Below are 23,697 nucleotides of genomic sequence, written 5' to 3'. Positions count from 1 at the left end.
TGAAGGTGAGGTTTGAGACGGGTCGGTATTTGGCAGCATCAGTCGGGTCCAGAGTTGTTTTTTTAAGCAGAGGGGATATAATGGAGTGTTTGAATGAGGAGGGAAAAGTGCCAGAGGTTAGGGAGAGGTTGCAGATTGTAGTGAGGTGAGTAATGAGAGCTGGGGAAAGGGACCGGAGGAGGTGAGAGGGGAGAGGGTCGCTAGCGCAGGTGGTGGGGTGGGCAGCGGAAAGGAGCCTGGAGACTTCTTCCTCTGTCGTTGGTTCTAGCGTAGATAGTGAGTAGGTGCTGGGTGCAGTGCTGATGAAACTGGAATTGGGGCTAACCATGCAGCTTTCAGAGATTTCTTTTCGAATGTTGTTGATTTTTTCTTTGAAATAGGCAGCTAGTTCTCCAACAGTCAGGTCTGTCACAGGGGCCTGTTCTTTGGGGCTGAGGAGGAAGTGAAAGGTCTCAAAGAGTTGTTTGGGGTTGTGGGATAGTGAGGAGACAAGGGAGGTGAAATAAACTTGTTTGGCATGGTGAAGGGCTAGGTTATAAGTTTTAAGCATGAATTTGAAGTGGAGGACGTCTGCCGGCAGCTTTGACTTTCTCCACAGCCGCTCGGCGCACCTAGAGCACCGCCGGATGAAGCGCGTTTGGGACGTGAGCCAGGGTTGCCGTGGTCTGCGTTTGACGGCTCACGTCACGAGTGGTGCCACTTCATCCAGGGCACGGCTGAGGGTGGTGTGGTAGTATTCAGCTGCCAGGTTAGAGCAGGGGAGGCGAGAGATAGGCGATAGGGAGGACTGAATAGTTTCGGCAAACTGTTTAGTGCGGACAGACTGGAGGTTCCTAGAGGTGCGATAGATAGGAGGGTCAGGGGAGATGCTAGGGTGCCTGATGGAGAAAGAGAGAAGGTTGTGATCTGAGAGTGGAAGTGGGGAGTTAGTAAAGTGAGAAGCAGAGCAGAGACGGAGGAAAACTAAATCGAGAGTGTTACCATCTCTATGAGTGGGGGAGTCAGAGATTAGCGATAAGCCAAGGGAGGAGGTAAGTGTTAAAAGCCGGGAGGCAGATGAGGAACTAGAGTCGTTAGTAGGGATGTTGAAATCACCAATGATGAGGGTTGGGATTTCACAGGATAGGAAGTGGGGAAGCCAGGCAGCAAAGTGGTCTAGGAACAGGCGGGTGGGACCTGGGGGGCGGTAAATAACTGCGACAGGCAGTGGGCGGAAGAGTCGCAGGGTGTGGACTTCGAAGGAGTGGAAGGTAAGCGAGGGAGCTGAGGGAATGACCTGGAAGGTACAGTTTGGGGAGAGGATGATGCCTACTCCTCCGCCGCATCTGTCATCCGATCTGGGGGTGTGGGAGAACTGCAGGCCATCATAGGACAATGCAGCGGGGGAGGTGGAATCGGATTGCTGTATCCAGGTTTCCGTGAGGGCGAGCAAGTTCAAGCATTTACTGGTGAAAAGGTCATGGATAGTTGGGAGTTTGTTACACGCAGATTGGGAGTTCCATAGGGCACATTTGAATGCGGCAGGGGGGGCAGTTTGGTAGAGAACAGTAAGGGGTGGGCCTGGGTTGGGGGATATGTCCCCTGCAGCTAGGAGTAGCAGGGTAACAAGGGTGAGCGCATGGCTAGGGGATTTGTGTGGGTGGCTGAGGTGTTTCTTTGCAGTATTGGGGGGTTGAAGGCGTCTTAGGAAGTTGAACAGTGCATGGGAGCCATACATAGGTGAGGAGAGGAGGGAGGGGCTGATGTGGATGAAGTGTGTTGGGGCTGGGCATTGGAAGAAAGTGTTTAGGCTTGAAAAGAGGATAGTGGAGGAGATTAGTGCAAAGAGGAGAGTATTTTCCTCCAGACTATGGATGGTTGTGGATGTTACCTGTCTCCTGCTCTGTCGAACTGCGCTGTATAACTGCATCATTCGACAGCATTAAACATTTGTTGCTGGACACTTAGTGCTGGAGACATCAGGTGAGGCAGCCTCTGGTGAGGCATGGAGGTATACAAAAAAACACTTAAATGTCATAAATGAGTATATCAGAATAAGAGCAGAAACCAAAGTTTTAATATATTTATTTAACTTGGTTTTATTAGCAATGTTCTATTTTGTGGCAGCTGAGAATTTCTGCGATTACATGATGAGATGGTGATTAGATGTAGTACAGACATTGCTCATGGAAAGATGTTGTGCTATTTCATCTGAGTCGGTGCCATCCATGGGACGTAAGGAGTTAAGTAGCTCACTGATGCAGCACTAATGCAAGGGACGATGCTAGAGCCTCACAAGATTAAACCCTTTAGGCCTCATGTCCACGGCAAAAAGACATTTACAATCTGTAGCGTTTCTCCCGCACGCGTGATCCGCGCCCCATAGGGATGCATTGGACACCCGCAGGTAGTTAAATACCTGCGGATGTCATTTTCCCTTGAGGCGCGGATTGCGTGTGCGGGAAAACACTTGCAGCATGCTCAATTTTAGTGCGGCTCTCACGCGGGGACGGCTCCCGTAGGCTTCTATTGAAGCCTATGGAAGCCGTCTGGATCCGCAGCACACCCGCAGCTGAATTTCTACTCTCGGGTACACGGGAGAGCAGGAGTTCAAAAAAAATTAGAGTGCGCGGCGCATACGCGCGGCACACTGCCGACATGCCGAGCACTTCCGCCGGGCCAAAGAAAAAAGATACGGCCACGACGGAGGGCAGATCCGCAGCATCCGAACAGGTGAGTAATTCTTCTTTTTAGGCCTCACGTCCGCGGGAAAGGAGGGACCCGCTGTGGGATTCTGCATGGAGAATCCTCGGCGGGCCTGATTTTTCCCGTGGACATGAGGCCTTAGCCTACATAGAAGTACGCGCTGCGGGTACAGGGTTTGTATGGAGCAGGATTTTTAATCACATATGTCTGAGCATAGATTTATATAAAAGACCACACTGTATCATCAGGGCTTAAACAGATGAACGTGTTTTACTCCCGTTTTGCAGTCGACAAAATCATGGCCACATAATGGGACAAAACAAACCATTAACCCCTTAATGACATGGCCTATTTTGAGCTTAAGGACCAAGCCTTATTTTTCAAATCTGACATCTGTCACTTTCTGTGCTAATAACTTTTGAATGCTTTTACTTATCAAGGTGATTCTGAGATTGTTTTTTCGTGACATATTGTACTTTATGTTAGTGTAAAAATTTCATCAATAAATGTTGTCCTTATTAGGAAAAAAAATCCAAATTTACTGAAAATTTGGAAAAATTCACAATTTTCAAACTTTGAATTGTTTTCTTTGTAAGATAGAAAGTCAAACACCACAACATAGTTATTAATTAACATTTCCCATAGGCCTACTTTACACAGCAATCATTTTTTAAGTGTTATTTTACTTTTTGCAGACTCCACAAAGTATATAAATTTAGCAGTAATTTTTCACATTTACTAGCAAATTTCAAAATCTAAATTTTTTAAGGACCAATGCAGTTCAGACATAGTTTTGCCGAGCCTGTATATCAGAATCCCCCATGAATTGCCCCATTTTAAAATCAGCACCATTCAAAGTATTCAAAATGGCATTTAGAAAGTTTATTAACCCTTTAGATGTTTTACAGGAATTAAAGGAAAGTGCATCAAAAATTAGAACAGTTCCTTTTTTCTACTGATTTTCAATATAAAACCTTTTTTTTTATATAAAACAGTAGGAGTTAGCAAAGAAACAAAACTTGGAATGTATTACCCAGATTCCGCAGTTTTTAGAAATGCCCCATATGTGGACGTAGCCTGTTGTATGGGCACATGGTAGGTCTCAGAAGGAAAGGAGCGCTTCTTGTCTTTTTGAATGCAGATTTGGCAGGAATAATTTTCAGACCCCATGTAGTGTTTGCAGTGCCCCTGAGGTAGCAGTACATTTGAAACCCCCAATAACTGACCCCATTTTGGAAACTACACCCCTCAGGGAATTTATTAAGGGGTGTAGTGAGCGGTTTGAACCCACAGATGTTTGAGGAATTTTTTTTAACAGTTTGAGTTCAATACGAAAAAATCCAATTTTTCACATAATGTTTAGCTTTAGGCCCAGATTTTCATTTTTCACCAGTGGCAGAAGGAAAAACGTACCCCATGATGCGTTACCCAGTTGCTCTCGAACACGGAAATGCCCCATATGTGGACGTAGCCTGTTGTATGGGCACATGGCAGGACTCAGAAGGATAGGAGCGCTTCTTGGCTTTTTGAATGCAGGTTTTGCTAGAATAATTTTCAGACCCCACGTAGTGTTTACAGTGCCCGTGAGGTACCAGTGCATTTGAAACCCCCAACAACTGACCCCATTTTGGAAACTACACCCCTCAGGGAATTTTTTAAGGGGTGTAGTGAGCGGTTTGAACCCACAGGTATTTGAGGAATTTTTTTAACAGTTTGAGTTCAATACAAAAAAATCACATTTTTCACATAATGTTCAGCTTTAGGCCCAGATTTATATTTTTTACCAGTGGCAGAAGGAAAAAACATACCCCATGATGCGTTATCCAGTTGCTCTCGAACACGGAAATGCCCCATATGTGGACGTAGCCTGTTGTATGGGCACATGGCAGGACTCAGAAGGATAGGAGCGCTTCTTGGCTTTTTGAATGCAGATTTTGCTGGAATAATTTTCAGACCCCATGTAGTGTTTGCAGTGCCCCTGAGGTACCAGTGCATTTGAAACCCCCAACAATTGACCCCATTTTGGAAACTACACCCCTCAGTGAATTTTTTAAGGGGTGTAGTGAGCGGTTTGAACCCACAGGTATTTGAGGAATTTTTTTAACAATTTGAGTTCAATACAAAAAAATCACATTTTTCACATAATGTTCAGCTTTAGGCCCAGATTTATATTTTTTACCAGTGGCAGAAGGAAAAAACGTACCCCATGATGCGTTACCCAGTTGCTCTCGAACACGGAAATGCCCCATATGTGGACGTAGCCTGTTGTATGGGCACATGGCAGGACTCAGAAGGATAGGAGCACTTCTTGGCTTTTTGAATGCAGATTTTGCTGGAATAATTTTCAGACCCCATGTAGTGTTTACAGTGCCCCTGAGGTACCAGTGCATTTGAAACTGCCAACAACTGACACCATTTTGGAAACTACACCCCTCAGGGAATTTTTTAAGGGGTGTAGTGAGCGGTTTGAACCCACAGGTATTTGAGGAATTTTTTTTAACAATTTGAGTTGAGAACGAAAAATTCACATTTTTCCAATAATGTTCAGCTTTAGGCCCAGATTTTCATTTTTCACCAGGGGCAGAAGGAGAAAACATAGTCCATAATGCATTACCCAATTACTCTCGAGCACGGAAATGCCCCATATGTGGATGTAAACTGTTGTTTGGGCACATGGCAGGGCTCAGAAAGAAAGGAGCGCTTTTTTTGAATGCAGATTTTGCTGGAATAATTTTCAGACACAGTGTAGTGTTTGCAGTGCCCCTGAGGTACCAGTGCATTTGAGACCCCCAACAACTGACCCCATTTTGGAAACTACACCCCTCAGGGAATTTTTTAAGGGGTGTAGTGAGCGGTTTGAACCCACAGGTATTTGAGGATTTTTTTTTAACAATTTGAGTTGAGAACGAAAAATTCACATTTTTCCAATAATGCTCAGTTTAGGCCCAGATTTTTATTTTTTACCAGGGGCAGAAGGAGAAAACGTAACCCATGATGTTACCCAACAGGGAAATGCCCCATATGTGAATCTAAACTGTTTTTAGGGCGCAGGGCTCAGAAGGGAAGGACTTAGCATGTGGCTTTATGTACAAGCTGTGCGAAGTACATCAGGGTAAAACGTCAGGGCAATAAAAAAATTAAAATTTCAGGGACGTGTGGTAGATCTTAAAACACTCATTTATACAGAGGCCGGGTTGTGTGGGGCACGTTTCACACTGGTATACGGTGTCTTTTCTTATCCCCTGTTTGTAGCACACTCTGCACCTCTTTTGGGTCCTTCCCTTCGTCGCAGTGGAGGGAATTTCACTGAGAAAATGCTGCCCTGGTACAGTCCCTGTGGCCTCGCTTCCAGAAGTACTGGGCCTCTCCCCCACCTCCTGGTCCCCAAATATTAGGTCCTTGATAACTTCCTCTTGAAATTCAAGGAATGTCCCCCTGTGGCCTGCACCTCGGAACAGCACGTAGGCATTATACAGTGCCATCTGTACGAGGTGCACGGCCAGTTTTTTGTACCACACCCGTGTTTTCCGCATGGCTCTATAGGGCTCCAGTACCTGGTCTGATAGATCGACCCCTCCCATGTACTTATTATAGTCGAGGACGCAGTCTGGTTTGGGGGTCTCTGCACTGGTACCTCGTACTGGGCAGGGGGTACTGCTGTGGCCGTGTATTGTCGTCAACATAAGGACATCCCTCTTGTCCTTATATTTAACGCACAATACATTGTCGCTGCATTGGGCCCCGGCTCTCACCCCTTCTGAGCAGTTGCCCAAGCAGCGTCTTAGGGAGGCTTTTTTGATTTTTCCGAACAGTGCCACATGCCACTGTTCCTCTGGAAGCGAGGCACTGAAACAGGGGGACACTGGTATAAAAGTAATCCAGGTACAGATGGTAACCCTGGTCTAATAGTGGGTGCACCAGTTCCCACACTATTTTCCCTGTTACTCCCAGCACGGGGGGGCATTCTGGGGGCTCAATTTTAGTGTCCTTCCCCTCGTAAATACGGAACTTGTGGGTGTACCCTGATGTACTTTCGCACAGCTTGTACAACTTCACACCATACCGTGCCCGCTTACTGGGCAGGTACTGGCGGAATTTTAGCCTCCCCTTGAAGTGTACCAGGGACTCGTCTACTGCAATGTTTATCTGTGGGGCATACGCCTGGGCAAACTTGGCGTTAAAATGGTCTATTACGGGCCTGATCTTATACAACCGATCGTAATTGGGGTGATCGCTGGGGGGGCACAGCTGGTTGTCATTGTAGTGCAGAAATTTTAAAATACACTCAAAGCGCGTCCTCGACATCGCCATGCGGAACATTGGGGTGTGGTACAAAATATCGGTAGACCAGTACGCCCTGATTGTTGGCTTCTTTATTAGCCCCATGGTTAGTATAAGCCCCCCAAATTTTTTTATCTCTGGTGCATCCACAGGGGTCCACTTATCGGGTCTGGCATAGCTGGAGGTGGGATTTTCTTCTATAAAATTCTGGGCGTACAAATTCGGCTGGGTAACAATATGGGCAATGAACTCTTCAGAAAAAAAAAACTTGAAGAAGTCCTTCCCTCTGAGCCCTTCCGTGTCAAATTGAATCCCTGGGTTCCCAATAAAATCAGGGATCTGGGGTCTGTAATCTTCCGGGGTACTCCAGTGAGCATCTGATGCATTGGGGTCAGTGGCGGTCCTTGGACGCCTTCTCGGGGGTGCAGGGAGCTCAGACTCGCTGGATGAGGATGAGGATGAGGAGTCGGAGAATGCCAAAAAAGTGGGGTCGTCATCACCACTACCTGAGTCCGAGTCTGATGCAATGATTGCATACAGTTCCTCTGAAGTGTACCTCCTGCGGGCCATATTTATATAAAATGGGGCACACGGGGAAAAAGTTTTATTAGATGGGACACTGCGGGATGGGGTGACCACGGGACGGGGGTCGGAAAGAACGCGGAAACTTATGTGGTGTATTCACGTAAGTGTTGTTTTTTTTTTCGTTTTTTTTTTTTTACACAGACGAATAGACTGACACAACACGGACTAACACTACACACTAGACGGACTAACTAAACGCTACACTAACTAATAACAGGTGACGGGACAGGTAACAAAATGGGAACAACAGGAATTTTTTTTTTTTTTTTTTACACCAAGGGATACACTGACTACACGCTGCACTACACTACACTGCTGATCGCACGCTACAGCTCACTCACTACACTTCTGATCACACACTACAGATCCCTCACTCACTACACTACACTGCACTTCTGATCACTCACTCCACTCTGCTACACTACACTGCCTGATCAATCACTCACTACACTCACTACACTACACTGCCTGATCAATCACTCACTACACTCACTACACTACACCACACTGATCACTAACACTCACTCCACTACACCACACTGATGACTAACTCCTCTCCACTACACTGATCACTAACTCCACTCCACTACACTGATCACTAACTCCACTCCACTACACTACACTCACTCCCTGCCTAATCTACACACTAATCGCTCGTTTTTTCACACAGATATGACAGTAGGTGCTCTATCTACAAGCACCGGAAACACACTGCGGTGCTTGCACATGGAGCCCCTACTGTAAACAGCGCGAAGTCCGCTGCTGCGCTGTGATTGGTCAGGGAGTTTTTCCCTGACCAATCACAGCGATCGTGGGGGAGGGACCGCTCTGATTGGTCCCCAGCCCGAACGCAGCACTTGTCTGCTGACTATGTCAGCAGACATCACTCCTGTGTCGCCGCGATTGTCACTGCGGCGACACTTTAATGACATGACGTACCAGGTACGTCATGTTGCGGGAAGTATCCCGCTACCATGACGTACCAGGTACGTCCAGGAGCGGGAAGGGGTTAAACTTCATATATGCTAATAAGGTTGCAATCAAAATGATCTAAAATCCATTGCAAATTAGGTCTATTTGCCAAATTTACACACTTTCAATTATTTGCAAAAACAAGAACAATTTAAATAGATCAACACAACTAATATAACAAGTGGTCTCTTCACATTCAAAACAAAAAGTCAATAAAGGGGTATTCCAGTTATGGGTTATTTTTTCAAGTTTTCACTTGTAGATCAGTGGGCGCCCGAATGCTGGGACCCCCACTGATCCCAAAGAATGACCCATGTTTACAATATTTCACAGTTGAGATGCAAGCTCTCATTTCTGTAGTGGGGAATGGAGTGGCTGGTTGACATGCCTTGTGGTTTACTAATATTCTTGGGTTTGCGTGCTGCATCCTCCTTCTGGCGCCGGGTGGGAGGGGGGGGGGGTCACGTGTCGTTCATTGTGCTCAGCCACTCACAGGTTGCAGTGGTTATTCTGCTATGGGCCAGTGTGAACCGATGCAAGACTGGACATCATGTTAGGTCTCCTACTTCAAATCACACAAATGATTTTCTATGGGGTCCAAATCAGGAAACTGTGGTGGCCACTGCAGAATCTTTCAGGATTTCTTCTGAAACCAAGTCTTGGTGGACTCACAGAAGGCATTCTCCTAGAATTCCTGATTGCAGCTGAAATCCATCTTGCCCTCCACACACTGCAGGTTTCCAGTGCAAGAGGAAGAAAAGCAGCTCATCAAGTTATCATCGAGCTATCACCATGCTTCACTATACAGAGTGCTCTTTTCAGCATATACTTAAGGCCGCGTGCACACGACCAGGTCGGACTCCCGCACTAGAATCCACCCCTGTGCCCGGCCGGTTACCTGGCATTTTCTTCTTTTTTCTGTACTGCGTATGGTCCAATCGTTGGACATGCACAGTATAGATTTTTACGTTAATTGCGGAAGGGCTGCGGGTCAGATGGCTTCCCTTGAGTTCAATGGAAGCTGTTCGCGCAGGCACGGCACAAAAATAGAGCATACTGCGATTTTTTTCCTCTGTGAGCGGAAAATCACAATTGATTTTTGCTCGTGTACAGGAAAAAACGCTTTTCCATAGCATGCTATAGATGGTATTTGCTTCGGAATCCAGATTCTGCAATGCGGATATGCCTGTGTGCAGGCGGCCTTCTTCTTCCTTCACCAGACATACTACTGATACATAGGCCAGGAAAAATTCAGCTTTTGTTTCATCACTCCACAGAACAGACTTCCAAAATCTCAGCGGCTTATTTATATGGTTTTGAGCATATCGGAGTTGACTTTTCTTGTGCTTTTGGGTGAGTAGAGTTGTACATCTTGATGTTTGGGCATGAAGATCTTCAAAGGGGTTTTGTCATCAGAAAAAAATATCAATGCTTACCTATTTCTCCCCAGGCAGTCCTTTTAACATATCTTCTCCTTCCCAATCTTCTCCTGGCTCCTCCACTGCCCCGGGTCACCTCACCTCCAGTCGACCGGATCCTCTTCTTCCTGTTTTGAAGCGTCCCTTACCTGCAGTTCACTTCCTGCAGGGCAGTGAACACTACTTCACTCATAGAGTTCATTGCCTAGCTTGGAATACCAACACATTGGCAGCCTGCTTTAGCGCGAATGCGCGATATCTCGCTGCTAGTATTCCATATAGTATATGAAACACTAGCGGTGAGACTTCGCGTATGTGCAGTTGCGCTAAAGCAGGCAGCCGAGGATTCAGCACTTCCTGCTAGTCAGTAAACACTACATCACTAGTGACCGGGTACACTGACCTGCAGGAAGCAGAATGCTGGCAATGTATGCTTTGTCACAGGAAGAAGAGGATCTGGCCAGCTGGAGGTGAGGTGACCTGGGGGACTAGAGAAGTCAGGAGAAGATCAGAGAGGTGAAAACCTGGTAGGAAGGCTACCTGGGGAGGAATAGGTAAGTACAGATATTTTTTTTTATGATAGAACCCCTTTAAGTATGTGTTTTTTTGTGCAAACAGAAACCTCAGTGCCTGCTGCCACCAGATCTAACTGTAGGTCTTTTTCAGTCACTTGAGGATTTTTGACTACCTGTCATCTAAGGAATCTGGTGGCAGCCAGTGATAGCTTCCTCCTTCTGCCACTTCCAGGCAGCATAGCCAGTGTTCCTTTAACTTTGAACTTGTGAACTGTGCTTCCAGCTTTATCTCTAGGAACATTCAGTGACTTTGCTGTTATTTTGTATTTTTTTCTTGTTTTTGTAAGGCAATGATCGCTTATCTTAACTTGAGTTATATTTCTAACATGCAATCAAATATTACAGTCAACAAAGCTCTAGCCAGTTCAGGTATATGTTTTATCTCAAGCACACCTGATGCAACTAATGAATCCCTCAGGTGTGCTTGAGATAACACCTAACTGGCAAAAGTGTGCTCTTATTAGAGATTCTATTCAGAGGGTTAAATAATTTTGAGACTGCAATGGTCATTAAGGTGGCCTGTCCATCAGCGTTGCGATGTCCCGTAGCGGATCTCCGCCGCGGGAGCTGCCACCAGGGAGCAGGAGCCAGCTGACGGATCTCCGAGGCTCACCGCAGAGTATCACGGCAATTCGCAGCATGCTACGATTTGCCAGACGCGAGCGGAGAATCGCTATGATTCTCTGCTCGTGGACAGGGGAGCTGCGCTTTCCATAGCAACGCTATGGAAAGCATTCACTGCGTTCCCCACGGCCAGATTATCGCCACTGATAATCAACACTGCCTATTATATTAGTTGTGTTGAGCTATTGAAATTGTTCTTGCTTGATTTTTTTTTTTTTTGCAAGCAGCTGAAAGTTTTTAAATTTGCCATTAAACCTAATTTTCTATGGAAGTTGAATACGTTTGATAGCAACTGTACATGGATAGTTTTACGCTTTGTGTAAGAACCTATGCAAGCAATGCTTCACTTTGAAATACACCACATTTCCAACTTTGTCCACCAGATGGTGCACAGCAACAGAATATTGCTGATTGCTATTTTGATTCCAAACAGGAATGACAGCAAAACTAGTGTGATTGTTCTCAGTAGGAGAACCCAAGTAAGGGTGCGGGCAGACGAGCGCATAAACGGCGCGTTTTTGCGACCAAACGTATATACGTGACCATCTGAGGTAAGGGTTTCGAATGTATTCGTTCACATGGGCGATTTTACGGCGCGTAAAAACGGCAATTCGAAAAAAAACGGAACATATGCGACCGAAATACGCGCCAACGCATATTCGATCGCCGAAAAGACCGTTTGCAAAGTAGGAACAAACGAAAATACGCTTTTTAGCTCTGGTCATGATCGGTGAAAAACGATCGCTCGGGCGATTATACGTTGCGCTCGTGCGAATGTAAATACGCCTACGCTCGTCTGCCCGCACCCTGAGGCTGCATTCCCACGAACGTACACTACCGTTCAAAAGTTTGGGGTCACATTGAAATGTCCTTATTTTTGAAGGAAAAGCACTGTACTTTTCAATGAAGATAACTTTAAACTAGTCCTAACTTTAAACAAATGCACTCTATACATTGCTAATGTGGTAAATGACTATTCTAGCTGCAAATGTCTGGTTTTTTGTGCAATATCTACAAAGGTGTATAGAGGCCCATTTCCAGCAACTATCACTCCAGTGTTCTAATGGTACAATGTGTTTGCTCATTGGCTCAGAAGGCTAATTGATGATTAGAAAACCCTTGTGCAATCATGTTCACACATCTGAAAACAGTCTAGCTCGTTACAGAAGCTACAAAACTGACCTTCCTGTGAGCAGATTGAGTTTCTGGAGCATCACATTTGTGGGGTCAATTAAACGCTCAAAATGGCCAGAAAAAGAGAACTTTCATCTGAAACTCGACAGTCTATTCTTGTTCTTAGAAATGAAGGCTATTCCATGCGAGAAATTGCTAAGAAATTGAAGATTTCCTACAACGGTGTGTACTACTCCCTTCAGAGGACAGCACAAACAGGCTCTAACCAGAGTAGAAAAAGAAGTGGGAGGCCGCGTTGCACAACTAAGCAAGAAGATAAGCACATTAGAGTCTCTAGTTTGAGAAACAGACGCCTCACAGGTACCCAACTGGCATCTTCATTAAATAGTACCCGCAAAACACCAGTGTCAACATCTACAGTGAAGAGGCGGCTGCGGGATTTTGGGCTTCAGGGCAGAGTGGCAAAGAAAAAGCCATATCTGAGACTGGCCAATAAAAGAAAAAGATTAAGATGGGCAAAAGAACACAGACATTGGACAGAGGAAGACTGGAAAAAAGTGTTGTGGACGGATGAATCCAAGTTTGAGGTGTTTGGATCACAAAGAAGAACGTTTGTGAGACGCAGAACAAATGAAAAGATGCTGGAAGAATGCCTGACGCCATCTGTTAAGCATGGTGGAGGTAATGTGATGGTCTGGGGTTGCTTTGGTGCTGGTAAGGTGGGAGATTTGTACAGGGTAAAAGGGATTCTGAATAAGGAAGGCTATCACTCCATTTTGCAACGCCATGCCATACCCAGTGGACAGCGCTTGATTGGAACCAATTTTATCCTACAACAGGACAATGACCCTAAACACACCTCCAAATTGTGCAAGAACTATTTACAGCAGAAGCAGGCAGCTGGTATTCTATCGGTAATGGAGTGGCCAGCGCAGTCACCAGATCTGAACCCCATTGAGCTGTTGTGGGAGCAGCTTGACCGTATGGTACGCCAGAAGTGCCCATCCAACCAATCCAACTTGTGGGAGATGCTTCTAGAAGCGTGGGGTGCAATTTCTCAAGCTTACCTCAACAAATTAACAGCTAGAATGTCAAAGGTGTGCAATGCTGTAATTGCTGCAAAAGGAGGATTCTTTGACGAAAGCAAAGTTTGATGTAAAAACAATGTTATTTCAAATACAAATCATTATTTCTAACCTTGTCAATGTCTTGACTCTATTTTCTATTCATTTCACAACGCATGGTGGTGAATAAGTGTGACTTTTCATGGAAAACACAAAATTGTTTGGGTGACCCCAAACTTTTGAACGGTAGTGTATATCGGCTCGGTTTTTACGCCGAGCCGATATACGTTGTGCTCGTGTGCTGGGGGGGCGGGGGGATGGAAGAGCCAGAAGCAGAAACTGAGTTCCCGCCTCCTCTCCACCCCTCTGCACTATTTGCAATGAAAGGAGGTGGGGCGGGGCAGGGCTAAGTTCAGAGAATTGGCCCCGCCCACACCCCTCCCATTTGCAAATAATGCAGAGGGGCGGAGAGGAGGCAGAGAGGGGGCGGGAGCTCAGTTCCTGCTCCTGGCTCTTCCACCACCCCCCCTCTGCACACGAGCACAACGTATATCGGCTCGGCGTAAAAACCGAGCCGATATACGTTCGTGAGAATGCAGCCTAATCTTGTAGCAAAACTAGTGATATTATTGGCTCATGTGCTAATCTTGTTATGATAACCAAATGGTGAAATAATTTTAAATTTATAGGAAAATAAGGCAGCTATGAAAACTTGTACTGTTATGTTGTAAAGGGACATGTCAGTGATGATGAGAGTTGTTAAATTACTATTTAGATTATACTTAACTAACTGGTGAAGTACTGTATATATTTGTTAAGGTTAGTACCGTAATAGCCAATAAAACAAAATGTTATTGCTCTCAGTACTGCTGTTTTTTAAAGAGATTTCCAGGAGATAAAAAAAAAAGTGAGAAGGGCTAAAAATGAAAATAAATTGAATACTCCCCTATCACAGCAGCGCCCCTTCTAGTGCTGTAGCCCTGATACCTGCCGCACGGAACCTAAAAGAAGTGGCGCCGGGTGGGAGGGGGGGGGGCACATGCCGTTCATTGTGCTCAGCCACTCACAGGCTGCAGTGGTTACTCTTCTAGGGGCCAGTGTGAACCAATGCAAGACTGGACATCACGTTAGACCTCCCCATCATTGGTGACTGTACTGCCTCAGTAGACTGCACATTTGAAGCTTGCTATATCTTAAAAGAGATACAGAAGGCTCTAGATTGTAAACTCTTGTAGCAGGACCCTTACCCTATTGTTTGAATTGTTTATCAGTTTACTACTGTATACAGCAAGTAGTCAAAAAGCCTGACCAGCGCTGTATCTCAATACTGGTGTCCAGAGGCGTAAGTTGAAGCTCCTAGGCCCCAATGCAAAATCTGTAGCAGGGCCCCCAAGTCTGATGCTTTACTCATAGTGATGGGCTCCCTATATGGAAAAGAGAGGCCTAATGGGCCCCCCAAGGCTCCTGGGCCCGGGTGCAACTGCATCCCCTGCATCCACTATAGTTACGCCAGTGCTGGTGTCCTATATTAACCCCTTCATGACATGGCCTATTTTGGGCTTAAGGACGCAACAATTTTTGGCGGATTTTCTTCTCCATTTATCAAAAGTCATAACTTTTTTATTTTTCCGTCGACGCGGCCGTGTGGGGGCCTGCTTTTTGCGTGGCAAACTGTAGTTTTTATCGGTGCCACTTTTGGGTACATAGACTATATTGTAAAACTTTTTTTTTTTTTTTATGATAGCAGGGAGAGAAAACACATCAATTCTGCCTTAGATTTTTTTTTTTTTTTTACAGCGTTGATCATGCAGCATAAATGAGACATTCCATTTTTTCTGCGGACCGGTACGGTTACAACGATACCAAAATTCTTACATTTTTTTTAGGTTTTCCCACTTTTCTGCAATAAAAACCCTTTTTTTGGAAATCTTTTTTCTATTCTAAATTGCTGCATTCAAAGTCTTATAACTTTTTTATTTTTCGATGTATGGAGCTCTATGAGGGCTTATTTTTTGCGAGACGAGCTATAGTTTTTACTGATACCATTTTGGAGTACATACGGCTTTTTTGATCACTTTTATTGCGTTTTTAGTGAGGCAAAATGCTAAAAATTAGCATTTTGCCTCAGTTTTTTAGCGTTTTTTTAGCGCTTTTTTGCGTGCACAGTCAAAAGCATGTGTAACTTATTGTACGCGTCGTTATGGACGCAACAATACCAAATATGTGGGGTTTAATTTTTTTTTACCTTTTTTTATGCTAATCTAAAAAAAAGCATAAAAAGGGGGTTTTTTTACATTTTTTTTTTTACATTTCTTTTTTTTACATTTTTCTTTTCTTTTTTTTACATAATTTGTGTCCCTCTGAGGGACTTGCAGCACTGTGCCTATGATCGCTGTCATAAGGCATGGCAGAGCTACTGCTCTGCCATGCCTTATCGCTTATACAGCGATCATAGGCATAGGCAATACAGGACGCCAATACAGGATGACATCGCGAGTTCCGGCCGGAGACACAGAGGGAGTGCGGTCCCTCTGTGAACTCTTTCCCTGGGAAGGGGTTAACAGTGGGGGGGCATCTCCGATGCCCCCCCGCTGTTGCAGCGGGACGCCGGCTGTGACTGACAGCCGGCTCCCGCTGCGGGATAGCGCGGGTTCATATGTGATCCCGCGCTATCTCCAGGACGTAAGTTTACGTCCTGTTGCGGGAAGTACCAGGCTGCCAGGACGTAAAGGGGTTAAAATAACAATAGTATACTTAAATAGGGAGGCATGGATCCGCTACACGATGGTAAGTCTCATGAGCCCCTGAGGGTCCAGGAACATGGATTTCATAGTAACATACATAGTTACATCGTATGTAGGGCTGAAAAATTGACATATGTCCATCTAGTTCAACCTATTATCCCGCAATGTTAAACCAGAGGAAGGCAAAACAACAAATGAGGTAGAAGCCAATTTTCCTCATTTAAGAGAAAAATTCCTGCCCAAATCCAAGTCTGGCAATTCGAATAATCCCTGCATCACTGACCCTTCTGAGGTAATCAGATATAACATGTAATATTATTACACCCAAGAAAGGCGTCCAGGCCCCTCTTGAGCACTTTCAGTGACTTTGCCACGACCATGCCCTCAGGCAGAGAGCTCCATAGTCTCACTGCTCTTACAGTAAAGTATCCCCTTCTGTGTTGGTGTAGAAACCTTCTATCATCTAGATGTAGAGAGCGCCCCCTTGTTAGTCACAGTCCTGGGTATACACCAATCATGGGAGTGATCTCTGTATTGTCCCTGATATACTTATACTTAGTTATTAGGTTGCCCCTCAGACGTCTTTCTTGTAAACTAAATAATCCCACTTTTTTCCTAACCTCTGTGGGTATTGTAGTCCATCCATTCCATTTATTACTTTAGTTGCCTGCCTTTATACCCGCTTAAGTTCTGATCTATTTTTTCTGAGTATCAGTACCCAAACTGTACACAATATTCCATGAATATAATCCCTATTCCAGAGGAAGAACAATGTTCTTATTATGTGCCTTGGCAGCAGCTGCCTGACACTGGTTGCTCCAGTTGAGTTTACATTTAATTAAAATCTCCAAGTCCTTTTCCATGTCAGTGTTACCCAGTGTTTCCCATTTACTGTGTAATAGTGACATGTATTTCCCCTGCCCATGTGTATAACCTTACATTTATCAGTGTTAGACCTCATTCACACGAGCGTGTTTATGTGCATACATAAGTGCACACAAAACCGCGCACCCACGTGCATGCAAAAACATGGGTGAATGCTGGTCCGTGCACCATTGTTTTCAATCGGCCGCCGCTGCTGCCGGTGGCCCCATTGAACGCAAAGGGTTGGCAGCAACCCCTGCAGTGATTTTTGGGGAAGGACTTTAAATATAAACCCTTCCCTGAAAATCATCCCTGGTTGTGTAAAAAATAAAAAAAACATATGCTCACGTCTCTGCCGCTGTCTGGGCTCAAGCGCGTTTAGCCGCTTGGGTCCCCGGCAGTGTAGTGAAGTTCTTTCAATGAATGGCCGAGCTCTGCCTGTGATTGGCTGAGCGCTGTGACCAATCACTGGCAGCGCTCTGCTGTCATTCAATGAATTGAAAAATCCAAGCCTCCAGAAAGCACTGCGACCAATCAGAGGCAGCGCCCAGCCGTCATTGAATGACAGCTGAGTGCTGCCCGTGATTGGCTGAGGGCTGGTTGAATTTCTTCTGCAGCTACTGCACTTCTTCGCCTCCATCAGAATTTCCTGACCATCAGCCAGTATGCAATATGGTTCAGCACATTAGCTGCGGAGTTAGAATGGAATGACCAGACACTTCAAGCAGGTCATTAAGGAATTAATTAGCAGGCAAAGAACTACCCTTATCTCTGGAGAGCCTCATTACCCTCCAGTATCACCATTCGTTTAGGGAATGCCAATATGCAAAGACAAGTTTCGGGTTGGCTCTTCGCTTTTCCAGGCCACTTCAACCTCCTTCTAATTCTCCCACAGAAGAACCCATGGAGGTTGTGATGGCCAAGAGCATTTGAGGAGACATACACAACATTTATGTATGTACTGTGGTGGAAATGGACATATGATGCATGTGAACGCGCCAGTTTGTGCGCTATTACGTATTAAGTCTGCGTGGATGTTGACATCTCTTCACGCATGCGTACTTTTATCAGGCAGGGTGTTTCTCTGACACAAGAGCATGCATATTAGAACGTAACTGCATACGCTGTAGGAGTATACAAGGATAATGTAAGTTGTAAATCAATCTGTGCGGAGGTGGATTTTTGTTTATACCTTGTACATCCTTATTAAAGAGGTTATTCCCTTAACATCAATGTGCGCATGTTCAAACATAACTGTGCATGCGCTTTACGATTATATGCACATGTAATGACGTTATTAAAAGGTGGCGGAAGTTGGTTGGTGTGCGTTCTACAGGCACGCAGAAGAGTGTGTTGAATAACCTGGATATCTGGCATTCATGACTGGCTTATTGGGATGGTGGGAGATATTTTGTGCTATATAATCTCTAATAGTTCTTTTGACAGGTTAGCATCCATCATCTTGATGTTCATATCAATGAGGGTTAGAGGATATTCCTGCTCTCCATCTCCTTCCTTTTTATGAATCTTCCCTGATGATCCTGTCAACTACCTACACAGTAGAAAAGTGTTGGGTTTTAGAGGGTTACAGCACAGTTAGCCTCCATTGAGTGGGGCTGCTTTTGTCAGGGCGATCGCCCCACAGTTAGGCAGAGAGATTGTAGGTCCTGTATAGGGTCCATGTGCTATTAATACATCGCCTTCCATATAGGCCAGGTGTCCCTGGAAAGTTATCTGTGTGTATTGTAGCATCAGCATGAGAGTTTGAGTAACCGTGAGTACTGCAGTAATACCTGCTGTATAACCCTTGAGCCTAAATGGCACACATGTATTTTTTGCTTGCCATCACTTTGTGTGTGTAAATTGGGGTTAATAATGATTTTAACGTATCTTTGAATAAAGGTTTATATTTTATAGTATCATTTTGGGGGAAGGGGAGCTCCTTTATATTTCCCATTATCTTTGAATCTACTTCTGGTTTTGGTTCAGAAAAATACAACAAAAACTGCCACAAAAAGTGCTGCTTCAAAGCTTGAATCACACATGCAGTTTTACACGCAGCTTGAGGTGTAGTTTTGATGCAGTTTTTTAAGCCAAAGCCAGAAGTGGATCCGGCAGTAGACCATCCTTCATATTTCCCATTTCTTTTTAATACAAAACTGGCTTTGTCTCATAAAGCAGGATCAAAAACTGGCACAAACTCTGTTGTGTGATTCCTGCTCAATTGCAGAAAGGTGGTAACTGCTACTACAACTTGCCATGATAAAACGTAAGCCAAAAATTAGATGACCGATTTTTTAGTTCTTGCCCTATCGTTCGGCCATGATCAGCTGGCGTCTCCCATAGGCTTCTATGGGAGCTGCCGACAAAGGGAGGAGGAGGGAGTTTAGCAGCAGCTAGCACTGCTACAACATGTCAGCTGGCTCTATTTAAATAACAGAAGCCGTACTGAGCATTTATGCCAGCCGAAGGAATTTCAGGCTGCGGCGTATATACACTGCACCCAACCATGTGAATGGACAAGAAAAACTTTTAACAGCGATTTGGTTGCAGTTTTTTTCTGTCCATGCGTTGCAGCCGGCGTCAAAACTCATCGCCTGTGTGAATGAGGCCTTAAAGTGGTTTTCTGATTACTTGAAAAGGAATTTCAAAGTCTCAGAACTTTGAAGTGGTGGGATTGCAGCCATTTATCAATAGGAGGAAGGTTTGGGTAGGAACACTGCTCTGTCCCTGGTCATGTGACAGGTAACATTCAACACTGCCTAAAACAACATGATGTTCTGTCTACCAATCACGTACGCTACTGTCTTGGTAACCCAGCTCCCTCAGACTCAGTGTATTCCCCACCCATGTGAGTCTGAAGGGCGGGGGCTACCTGGAGAATAGCCCCTGCAATTGGCAGGCAGAATGCCATGTCGTTGAAAAAAGCACTGCATCTGTCACATCCCTGGGGTCAGAGCTGTATTCCTACCTAAATTTAAAGTGACCCTCCAATTCCAGACAAATAAAATGGCTTCTCTGACTACCTGATGTACACTGTGCATTATTATACATCAGCAGTCTAAGACAGTACATGCTTTTCTGACTGGCTAGCAGTGCTCACATCGGCAAAACTGGTCAATCAAAGCAGTTGTAGTGTCTTAGGGCTGCTTCACACGCCTCAGCACATCATATTTGTTCTATGAATGAAGTATTTTTGTGCATGTGTCTGCGTATTTTACTGTACTTTTTACGCCGGCGGGATATGTTCATTTGTTGCTCAGCAGACAAATGTGCCCCAATTTACATGGCTACTTAGTTTAATGAGTTCCACATGTGTTCTTTTTCCATCAGAAATGTGCAGCGTATTGCGCATCTCCTGGCGTATTGTGCATGCATTTGAGTACCGCCATAGACCTCTATGGGGACCCTCGTTGTGCAAATGTGCACAAAAGTAGAGCATGCAGCGTCATGTAAAATGTGTGCGCAAAATATGTAAATGTGTAAATCCATGGAAATCAATGGGTTCTATTCTCCGCGTATTGTGCGCAAATAGGCCCGTGTGACCCTGGCCTTAGACTACAGCTGCATTCTAATGCACAGCGTGAATCGGGTAGGGTGGCTTTAGACACAATGATTGTTGTTCAAAAAAACATTCAATCGAGCAAAAGTGAATAATAATAGCTTGATGGAAAAGTGAGCCAACAACTGAATGATGACTGACAATCGTTCTCTTTTCATTCGTCGTTCATTTTCTGCAAGTACAGCTTCCCTGGTACCGGCGTTTGGACTAGGAGGACAGCAGGGAGAACAAGATGGTGGGGTCCCGGGTGGCTCTACTGTCTCCTCCCAGTGAAGTCCAAATACGGACAGGCCCAGCTACACGCAGGGGTAAAATCAGCAACCTTGCTGATAGGAACGTTTTGCTTATCCGTTCACGTGACGCCAGTGCCCCTTCTAAGTAATGGATCCTCGGAACCAAATGAAAGAGTGCACAGTCAATCTGTAGTTTTAAACTGGAGGCACGCGGTTTTTACTCAATGCTCTCAACTTGGATTTTCCAAATATAATTCAACAACTTTTAAGTACACTGCTTTTCTTTAGCACACTTTTCTTTATAACTCCTGTAAGACAGAACATCATCAGTCACAGTTATCCCAGAGTGCAAATTACATACCATCTCTCCTTATCATGAACGCTTGATTCCTTGCTGTACTAGCGACACACGTGACAATCACTAACACCCGACTTGCAGTAACGGAGCTCACACAGTTCCTTCCTCTCGTAGATGAGCAGGGGAGGATGTGCTTTCTGAATCAAACCCTTAGACATGTTGCACAGGACAGACATGCCAGGATGTAGCTCCCTCCTCAGTATAAGACATGCTGTTTAGGACGGACATGTCAGGACGTAGCCCCCTCCTCAGTATAAGACATGCGGTTTAAGACAGACATGTCAGGACGTAGCCCCCTCCTGAGTATAAGACATGCTGTGTAGAACTGACATGTCAATATGTAGCCCCCTCAATAGTATAAGACGTGCAATATAGAACGGACATGTCTGGGCTCAGCCCCCTCCTCAGTATAAGACATGCTGTATTGGACGGACAGGTCAGGATGTAGCCCCCACCTCAGTATAAGACATGCTGTATAGAATGGACATGTCGGGATGTAGCCCCCTCCTCAGTATAAGACATGCTGTGTAGAACTGACATGTCAGTATGTAGCCCCCTCATTAGTATAAGACATGCTCAGGACGTAGCCCCCTCCTCAGTATAAGACATGCTGTATAGGACGGACAGGTCAGGATGTAGCCCCCTCCTCAGTATAAGATATGCTCTATAGGACGAACATGTCAGGATGTAGCCCCCTCCTCAGTATAACACATGATATATAGGGCGGACAGGTCAGGATGTAGCCCCCTCCTCAGTATAAGATATGCTGTATAGGACGGACATGTCCGTGCTCAGCCCCCTCCTTAGTATAAGACATGCTATATAGGAAGGACAGGTCAGGATGTAGCCCCCTCCTCAGTATAAGACATGCTGTATAGAACGGAAATGTCTGGGTTCAGCCCCATCCTCAGTATAAGTCATGCTGTAAAGGGGGGACATGTCTGTGCTCAGCCCCCTCCTCAGTATAGGATATGCTCAAGACATAGTCCCATCCTCAGTATAAGGCCGCCTGCAGACGAGCGGGTTGGATCCGGCAGCGAGAATTCTCGCCGCGGGACCTGACCCGAGAGCCTGCAGGGACGAGCGCGTACTTACCCGCGCCTGGCGGCCCCGGCTCTTTCATGTGCCGGCTGCCGCGCAGCCGGCGCATGCGCAGACCGAAGCCGGCGGCTGGGTGAGTGCGTGCCCCGCACAAAAGTAGGACATGCCGCGGTCTGTTTGCCGCGCGAGATTTCGCGCGGCCAAACCGCGGCCGTCTGCATAGGAGTGCGTATTGTAAGGCACTCCTATGCAAACTTTCAGTGGCGGAAATCCCGCGGGAAATACCGCCGCGGGATTTCCGCCCGTGTGCAGGCGGCCTAAGACATGCTGTATAGGATGGACAGGTCAGGATTTAGCCCCCTCCACAGTATAAGACATGCTGTATAGGTTGGACATGTCAGAATGTAGCCCCCTCCTCAGTATAAGACATGCTGCATAGAACGGACAGGTCAGGATGCAGCCCCCTCCTCAGCATAAGACATGCTGCATAGGACGGACAGGTCAGGATGTAGCCCCCTCCTCAGTATAAGACATGTTGTATAGGACGGACATGTCCAGGCTCAGCCCCCTCCTCAGTACTGAGCTGAGCAAGCAGTCTGGAATCAGCAGGAACTGACAGAAGGCTTCAGCCCGGAGGCGGCCTTGAGAATGAGTGCTGAGTGTTGTTATGTAATGACAGCTGCGTCAGCCTCCTCTGGAAAGGCCCAGACTCTGTGAGGCGGTGGTGAGCTCTCCACCTTCTGTCCTCCACTGTCGTTTACCTCACACAACCGGTTCAGACTTGTTTGGAATGACTGAGAGCTCCCAGATAATCCCGGCAGTACACAAAGCAAGAGGAAGGGAAAGCAGGCCATGAAATACTGTACTAAAGCGGCTCACACCAGTGTGGGGTACAGCACTGCATGTATAAGGCAGCTTGTTACGGCTGTGTGAGCCAGCGCATTTTTCACTACACATGACAGCGTATCTCCCGCATGCTACTGTGCGCGGTCTGAAGGCTTAGGCCGGCTGCACACGAGCGTGACGGGCTCCGCCGCGGAATATTCCGTGGCGAAGCCCGTCACGGCGCCCCCCAGAGACCCCATACTTACCAGCGGATCCAGCGTTTTCGCTCCCGCATGACACTTCCCCGCCCACCGCCGCCGCGTCACATGACGCGGCCGGCCGTGTCATTTGAAGCGCCGGCCGCGTCATATGACGCGGCGGCGGTAGGCGGGAAAGCGTTTTCACGCTATCTTCCGCTGTGTTACAGCGGGAGATAGCGTGAACGGACGGCTTCCATTGACTGCAATGGAAGCCGTCAGCGCGTACACCCGCAGCAAATAGAGCATGCCGCGGGTGAGGACGGGAGATTTCACGGTGCGGAATTCCGCGGTGGAATTCCGCACTGTGTGCCCTGAGCTACTAGGTTCAATAGAACCTAATAGCTGCGGCCAACGCAGCGGATTTTCGCTGCGAATTACGCGGCGGAAATCCGTTCGTGGGAAGGAGGCCTTAAACACATGACAGCGTTTTCAGAACATTTTGCAGGCATGATTCTTGTGACAAAGTGAAGCC

The sequence above is a fragment of the Eleutherodactylus coqui genome, chromosome 2 (genome assembly GCF_035609145.1).
Source record: "Eleutherodactylus coqui strain aEleCoq1 chromosome 2, aEleCoq1.hap1, whole genome shotgun sequence".
NCBI classification, from domain to species: domain Eukaryota; kingdom Metazoa; phylum Chordata; class Amphibia; order Anura; family Eleutherodactylidae; genus Eleutherodactylus; species Eleutherodactylus coqui.
The sequence above is the reverse complement of the archived record's forward strand: the minus strand, read 5'-3'. Positions refer to the sequence as shown.